General features: G+C 48.7%; 1 protein-coding gene across 1 annotated transcript in view; it reads right to left on the reverse strand.

The window, feature by feature from the left end:
- Window positions 1–7,638: 7,638 nt before the first annotated feature.
- Window positions 7,639–8,017, reverse strand: part of LOC118362200 (regulatory factor X-associated protein-like) — a 5,013-nt gene continuing 4,634 nt past the window's right edge. The window contains exon 4 of the mRNA XM_052528979.1: window positions 7,639–8,017. This exon is cut by the window's right edge and continues 363 nt beyond it. The gene's annotated coding sequence lies outside the window, so the exon portion shown is untranslated.

The following is an 8,017-nucleotide window of genomic DNA, read 5'->3' on the forward strand; positions in this document are numbered from 1 at the left end:
AAACAATGTTAAATTCACTAGTCATGGACTTTCTGAACTTTTATGTGTGCACACAACCCCATCTCCTCTGTGTCCTAACACACACAAGCACCCCCTGCTGGATCTCCCCTCTGTGTCTGGACTAACACACACAACCCCATCTCCTCTGTGTCCTAACACACACACACACCCCATCTCCTCTGTGTCCTAACACACACACACACAACCCCATCTCCTCTGTGTCCTAACACACACAACCCCATCTCCTCTGTGTCCTAACACACACAACCCCATCTCCTCTGTGTCCTAACACACACACACACTACCCCATCTCCTCTGTGTCCTAACACACACAACCCCATCTCCTCTGTGTCCTAACACACACACACACAACCCCATCTCCTCTGTGTCCTAACACACACACACACAACCCCATCTCCTCTGTGTCCTAACACAGACACACACTACCCCATCTCCTCTGTGTCCTAACACACACACACACAACCCCATCTCCTCTGTGTCCTAACACACACACACACAACCCCATCTCCTCTGTGTCCTAACACACACACACACAACCCCATCTCCTCTGTGTCCTAACACACACAACCCCGTCTCCTCACACACACACCCCGTCTCCTCACACACAACCCCGTCTCCTCACACACAACCCCGTCTCCTCACACACAACCCCGTCCCCTCACCCACAACCCCGTCTCCTCACCCACAACCCCGTCTCCTCACCCACAACCCCGTCTCCTCACCCACAACCCCGTCTCCTCACCCACAACCCCGTCTCCTCACCCACAACCCCATCTCCTCTGTGTCCTAACACACACACACCCCGTCTCCTCACCCCCCGTCTCCTCACCCACAACCCCGTCTCCTCACAACCCCGTCTCCTCACCCACAACCCCGTCTCCTCACCCACAACCCCGTCTCCTCACCCACAACCCCGTCCCCTCACCCACAACCCCGTCTCCTCACCCACAACCCCGTCCCCTCACACACAACCCCGTCCCCTCTCACACACCCCCGTCTCCTCACCCACAACCCCGTCCCCTCACACACAACCCCGTCTCCTCACCCACAACCCCGTCCCCTCACCCACAACCCCGTCTCCTCACACACAACCCCATCTCTGTGTCCTAACACACACATCTCCATGTGTCTCTGTGCTTATCTCCGTTGATGCTATTGGAAATAGCCTTACTGGAAACAACCATCAGTTCTGAATTAAACAACATTATGTTTCAGTTCATGGCAGGTTGCACTACGGTAGCTTTCTGTCAGTGCAGATAGGAACAACGCTTCACACACACACATTGTATGGTTGTAGCTACTAGTGTCGTAACCATGGTTTGAATGGTCCTTCAGACAGCCTTTCTTTTACTGTGAGCTGCAAGGCAGCATTCAACCACACGTAGCCGCTTAAATAAACCTGTAACTGCACTCACAGACAAGGAATGTGTCCCCAATGGTACCCTGTTACCTTTACAGGGCACTACTGTTGACCAGAGCCCTATGGGAGTCCTGTAGAGCCCTATGGGAGTCCTATGGGAGTCCTGTAGAGCCCTATGCGAGTCCTGTAGAGCCCTATTGGAGCCCTAATGGAGTCCTGTAGAGCCCTATTGGAGCCCTATGGGAGTCCTGTAGAGCCCTATGGGAGTCCTGTAGAGCCCTATGGGAGTCCTGTAGAGCCCTATGGGAGTCCTGTAGAGCCCTATTGGAGCCCTAATGGAGTCCTGTAGAGCCCTATGGGAGCCCTGTAGAGCCATATGGGAGTCCTGTAGAGCCCTATGGGAGTCCTGTAGAGCCCTATTGGAGCCCTGTAGAGCCCTATGGGAGTCCTGTAGAGCCCTATGGGAGTCCTGTAGAGCCCTATGGGAGTCCTGTAGAGTCCTATGGGAGTCCTGTAGAGCCCCATGGGAGCCCTATGGGAGTCCTGTAGAGCCCCATTGGAGCCCTGTGGAGCCCTACGGGAGTCCTGTAGAGCCCTATGGGAGTCCTGTAGAGCCCTATGGGAGTCCTGTAGAGCCCTATTGGATCCCTATGGGAGTCCTGTAGAGCCCTACGGGAGTCCTGTAGAGCCCTATGGGAGTCCTGTAGAGCCCTATGGGAGTCCTGTAGAGCCCTATTGGATCCCTATGGGAGTCCTGTAGAGCCCTATTGGATCCCTATGGGAGTCCTGTAGAGCCCTATGGGAGTCCTGTAGAGCCCTATGGGAGTCCTGTAGAGCCCTATGGGAGCCCTATGGGAGCCCTGTAGAGCCCTATTGGAGTCCTGTAGAGCCCTATGGGAGTCCTGTAGAGCCCTATGGGAGTCCTGTAGAGCCCCATGGGAGCCCTATGGGAGTCCTGTAGAGCCCTATGGGAGCCCTATGGGAGTCCTGTAGAGCCCTATTGGATCCCTATGGGAGTCCTGTAGAGCCCTATGGGAGTCCTGTAGAGCCCTATGGGAGTCCTGTAGAGCCCTATGGGAGTCCTGTAGAGCCCTATTGGAGCCCTATGGGAGTCCTGTAGAGCCCTATTGGATCCCTATGGGAGCCCTGTAGAGTCCTATGGGAGTCCTGTAGAGCCCTATGGGAGTCCTGTAGAGCCCTATGGGAGTCCTGTAGAGCCCTATGGGAGTCCTGTAGAGCCCTATTGGAGCCCTATGGGAGTCCTGTAGAGCCCTATTGGATCCCTATGGGAGTCCTGTAGAGTCCTATGGGAGTCCTGTAGAGCCCTATTGGATCCCTATGGGAGTCCTGTAGAGCCCCATGGGAGCCATATGGGAGTCCTGTAGAGCCCCATTGGAGCCCTGTGGAGCCCTACGGGAGTCCTGTAGAGCCCTATGGGAGTCCTGTAGAGCCCTATGGGAGTCCTGTAGAGCCCTATGGGAGTCCTGTAGAGCCCTATTGGATCCCTATGGGAGTCCTGTAGAGCCCTACGGGAGTCCTGTAGAGCCCTATGGGAGTCCTGTAGAGCCCTATGGGAGTCCTGTAGAGCCCTATTGGATCCCTATGGGAGTCCTGTAGAGCCCTATTGGAGTCCTGTAGAGCCCTATGGGAGTCCTGTAGAGCCCTATGGGAGTCCTGTAGAGTCCTATGGGAGTCCTGTAGAGCCCTATTGGATCCCTATTGGAGCCCTGTAGAGTCCTATGGGAGCCCCATGGGAGCCCTATGGGAGTCCTGTAGAGCCCCATGGGAGCCCTATGGGAGTCCTGTACGTAGAGCCCTACGGGAGTCCTGTAGAGCCCTATGGGAGCCCTATGGGAGTCCTGTAGAGCCCTATGGGAGCCCTATGGGAGTCCTGTAGAGCCCTATGGGAGTCCTGTAGAGCCCTATGGGAGTCCTGTAGAGCCCTATGGGAGTCCTGTGAGCCCTATTGGATCCCTATGGGAGTCCTGTAGAGCCCTATTGGAGTCCTGTAGAGCCCTATGGGAGTCCTGTAGAGCCCTATGGGAGTCCTGTAGAGACCTATGGGAGTCCCTATGGGAGTCCTGTTGGATCCCTATTGGAGCCCTGTAGAGCCCTATGGGAGTCCCATGGGAGCCCTATGGGAGTCCTGGTAGAGCCCCATGGGAGCCCTATGGGAGTCCTGTAGGGAGTCCCGTAGAGCCCTATTGTAGAGTCCTGGGAGCCCTATGGGAGTCCTGTAGAGCCCTATGGGAGCCCTATGGGAGTCCTGTAGAGCCCTATGGGTGTCCTGTAGAGCCCTATTGGATCCCTATTGGAGTCCTGTAGAGCCCTATGGGAGCCCCATGGGAGCCCTATGGGAGTCCTGTAGAGCCCCATGGGAGTCCTGTGGGAGCCCTATGGGACGTAGAGCCCTATGGGAGTCCTGTAGAGCCCCCTATGGGAGTCCTGTAGAGCCCTATGGGAGCCCTATGGGAGTCCTGTAGAGCCCTATGGGAGCCCTATGGGAGTCCTGTAGAGCCCCATGGGAGCCCTATGGGAGTCCTGTAGAGCCCTATGGGAGTCCTGTAGAGCCCTATGGGTGTCCTGTAGAGCCCTATGGGATCCCTATTGGAGCCCTGTAGAGTCCTATGGGAGCCCCATGGGAGCCCTATGGGAGTCCTGTAGAGCCCCATGGGAGCCCTATGGGAGTCCTGTACGTAGAGCCCTACGGGAGTCCTGTAGAGCCCTATGGGAGTCCTGTAGAGCCCTATGGGAGCCCTATGGGAGTCCTGTAGAGCCCTATGGGAGCCCTATGGGAGTCCTGTAGAGCCCTATGGGAGCCCTATGGGAGTCCTGTAGAGCCCTATGGGAGTCCTGTAGAGCCCTATGGGAGTCCTGTAGAGCCCTATGGGAGCCCTATGGGAGTCCTGTAGAGCCCTATGGGAGCCCTATGGGAGTCCTGTAGAGCCCTATGGGATTCCTGTAGAGCCCTATGGGAGTCCTGTAGAGCCCTATGGGAGTCCTGTAAGAGCCCTATGGGAGTCCTATCAAGGGAACATGGGATATAGAGTGGGGCAAACAAGTATTTAGTCAGCCACCAATTGTGCAAGTTCTCCCAATTAAAAAGATGAGAGAGGACTGTAATTGTCATCATAGGTACACTTCATCTATGACAGACAAAATGATGAAAAAAAATCCAGAAAATCACATTGTAGGATTTTTAATGAATTTATTTGCAAATTATGGTGGAAAATACGTTTTTGGTCAAAAACAAACGTTTATCTCAATACTTTGTTATATACCCTTTGTTGGCAATGACAGAGGTCAAACGTTTTCTGTAAGTCTTTACAAGGTTTTCACACACTGTTGCTGGTATTTTGGCCCATTCCTCCATGCAGATCTCCTCTAGAGCAGTGATGTTTTGGGGCTGTTGCTGGGCAACACAGACTTTCAACTCCCTCCAAAGATTTTCTATGGGGTTGAGATCTGGAGACTGGCTAGTCCACTCCAGGACCTTGAAATGCTTCTTACGAAGCCACTCCTTCATTGCCTGGGCGGTGTGTTTGGGATCATTGTCATGCTCAAAGACCCAGCCACGTTTCATCTTCAATGCCCTTGCTAACGGAAGGAGGTTTTCACTCAAAATGTCACGATACATGGCCCCATTCATTCTTTCCTTTACACGGATCAGTCTTCCTGATCCCTTAGCAAACTTCAGACGGGCCTGGACATGTACTGGCTTAAGCAGGGGGACACGTCTGGCACTGCAGGATTTGAGTCCCTGGCGGCGTAGTGTGTTACTGATGGTAGGCTTTGTTACTTTGGTCCCAGCTCTCTGCAGGTCATTCACTAGATCCCCCCGTGTGGTTCTGGGATTAAAGCTCACCGTTATTGTGATCATTTTGACCCCACGGGGTGAGATCTTGCATGGAGCCCCAGATCGAGGGAGATTATCAGTGGTCTTGTATGTCTTCCATTTCCTAATAATTGCTCCCACAGTTGATTTCTTCAAACCAAGCTGCTTACCTATTGCATAGTCAGTCTTCCCAGCCTGGTGCAGGTCTACAATTTTGTTTCTGGTGTCATATGACAGCTCTTTGGTCTTGGCCATAGTGGAGTTTGGAGTGTGACTGTTTGAGGTTGTGGACAGGTGTCTTTTATACTGATAACAAGTTCAAACAGGTGCCATTAATACAGGTAACGAGTGGAGGACAGAGGAGCCTCTTAAAGAAGAAGTTACAGGTCTGTGAGAGCCAGAAATCTTGCTTGTTTGTAGGTGACCAAATACTTATTTTCCACCATAATTTGCAAATAAATTCATTAAATTCATTAATAATCCAATGATTTTCTGGATTTTTTTTTCTCATTTTGTCTGTCATAGTTGAAGTGTACCTATGATGAAAATTACAGGCCTCTCTCATCTTTTGAAGTGGGAGAATTTGCACAATTGGTGGCTGACTAAATACTTTTTTGCCCCACTGGTTTCTTTACTTAATGTTTACTAATGTCTAATGGTTTCTTTACTTAATGTTTACTACAATGTTTTATACGGAAACATGTTTACCAATGTCTAATGGTTTCTTTACTTAATGTTTACTAATGTCTAATGGTTTCTTTACTTAATGTTTACTAATGTCTAATGGTTTCTTTACTTAATGTTTACTAATGTCTAATGGTTTCTTTACTTAATGTTTACCAATGTCTAATGGTTTCTTTACTTAATGTTTACTACAATGTTTTATACGGAAACATGTTTACCAATGTCTAATGGTTTCTTTACTTAATGTTTACTAATGTCTAATGGTTTCTTTACTTCATGTTTACTAATGTCTAATGGTTTCTTTACTTCATGTTTACTAATGTGTAATGGTTTCTTTACTTAATGTTTACTAATGTCTAATGGTTTCTTTACTTAATGTTTACTAATGTCTAATGGTTTCTTTACTTAATGTTTACTAATGTCTAATGGTTTCTTTACTTAATGTTTACTAATGTCTAATGGTTTCTTTACTTAATGTTTACTAATGTCTAATGGTTTCTTTACTTCATGTTTACTAATGTCTAATGGTTTCTTTACTTCATGTTTACTAATGTCTAATGGTTTCTTTACTTCATGTTTACTAATGTGTAATGGTTTCTTTACTTAATGTTTACTAATGTGTAATGGTTTCTTTACTTCATGTTTACTAATGTGTAATGGTTTCTTTACTTAATGTTTACTAATGTCTAATGGTTTCTTTACTTAATGTTTACTAATGTCTAATGGTTTCTTTACTTAATGTTTACTAATGTCTAATGGTTTCTTTACTTAATGTTTACTAATGTCTAATGGTTTCTTTACTTAATGTTTACTCATGTCTAATGGTTTCTTTACTTAATGTTTACTCATGTCAACTAACATCAAGGCGGTGTCCCGTTCCTGTAGGTTCATGCTCTACAACATCCGCAGAGTACGACCCTGCCTCACACAGGAAGCGGCGCAGGTCCTAATCCAGGCACTTGTCATCTCCCGTCTTGACTACTGCAACTCGCTGTTGGCTGGGCTCCCTGCCTGTGCCATTAAACCCCTACAACTCATCCAGAACGCCGCAGCCCGTCTGGTGTTCAACCTTCCCAAGTTCTCTCACGTCACCCCGCTCCTCCGCTCTCTCCACTGGCTTCCAGTTGAAGCTCGCATCCGCTACAAGACCATGGTGCTCGCCTACGGAGCTGTGAGGGGAACGGCACCTCAGTACCTCCAGGCCCTGATCAGGCCCTACACCCAAACAAGGGCACTGCGTTCATCCACCTCTGGCCTGCTCGCCTCCCTACCATGGAGGAAGTACAGTTCCCGCCCAGCCCAGTCAAAACTGTTCGCTGCTCTGGCCCCCCAATGGTGGAACAAACTCCCTCACGACGCCAGGACAGCGGAGTCAATCACCACCTTCCGGAGACACCTGAAACCCCACCTCTTTAAGGAATACCTAGGATAGGATAAAGTAATCCTTCTCACCCCCCTTAAAAGATTTAGATGCACTATTGTAAAGTGGCTGTTCCACTGGATGTCATAAGGTGAATGCACCAATTTGTAAGTCGCTCTGGATAAGAGCGTCTGCTAAATGACTTAAATGTAAATGTAAAATGTACAGTTCCTAAGGACCACGGAGATCCTATTCAATTACTAGAGGGGCTATGTCATAATCACTCAGGGTTCCAGAATAGAACGAAATGGCGGCCATGTTGGTCAGGGAGAAATAAAAAAACAGTCTAATTGGAAGGAATAGCAGTAGAGGCGTAGGTGATGCATTTCCAGATTTTTACTTATGTAGGAAAATAAAAGATGTGATATATCGCAAGTTGTGTAATTGAATCAACATCAACTATTGTCATATAGTTATAAATACAGTTCATACTGATGTTTGTAATACACATGTTCTGTATAAAACAACCTCTAAAATATATTTCAACAGACCATAAATGTCACAAAAAAATATATTGGAAAGTTGTGAGTGAATTTCAGTACTTGTTGCATTTACAACTTGTCTAAATCCTATCAACTGATTTCAGCCAGTGCCTGGCTGTAGATTGACTGCACTGTTTGAATATAATGTGGGGCATTTTGGGTAGTTCATTAAAAACATTTATTTAATCATTCCTCTAAAACGTGCTGGCTAACAA

The sequence above is a fragment of the Oncorhynchus keta genome, chromosome 11, assembly GCF_023373465.1.
Source record: "Oncorhynchus keta strain PuntledgeMale-10-30-2019 chromosome 11, Oket_V2, whole genome shotgun sequence".
Taxonomy (NCBI): Eukaryota; Metazoa; Chordata; class Actinopteri; order Salmoniformes; family Salmonidae; genus Oncorhynchus; species Oncorhynchus keta.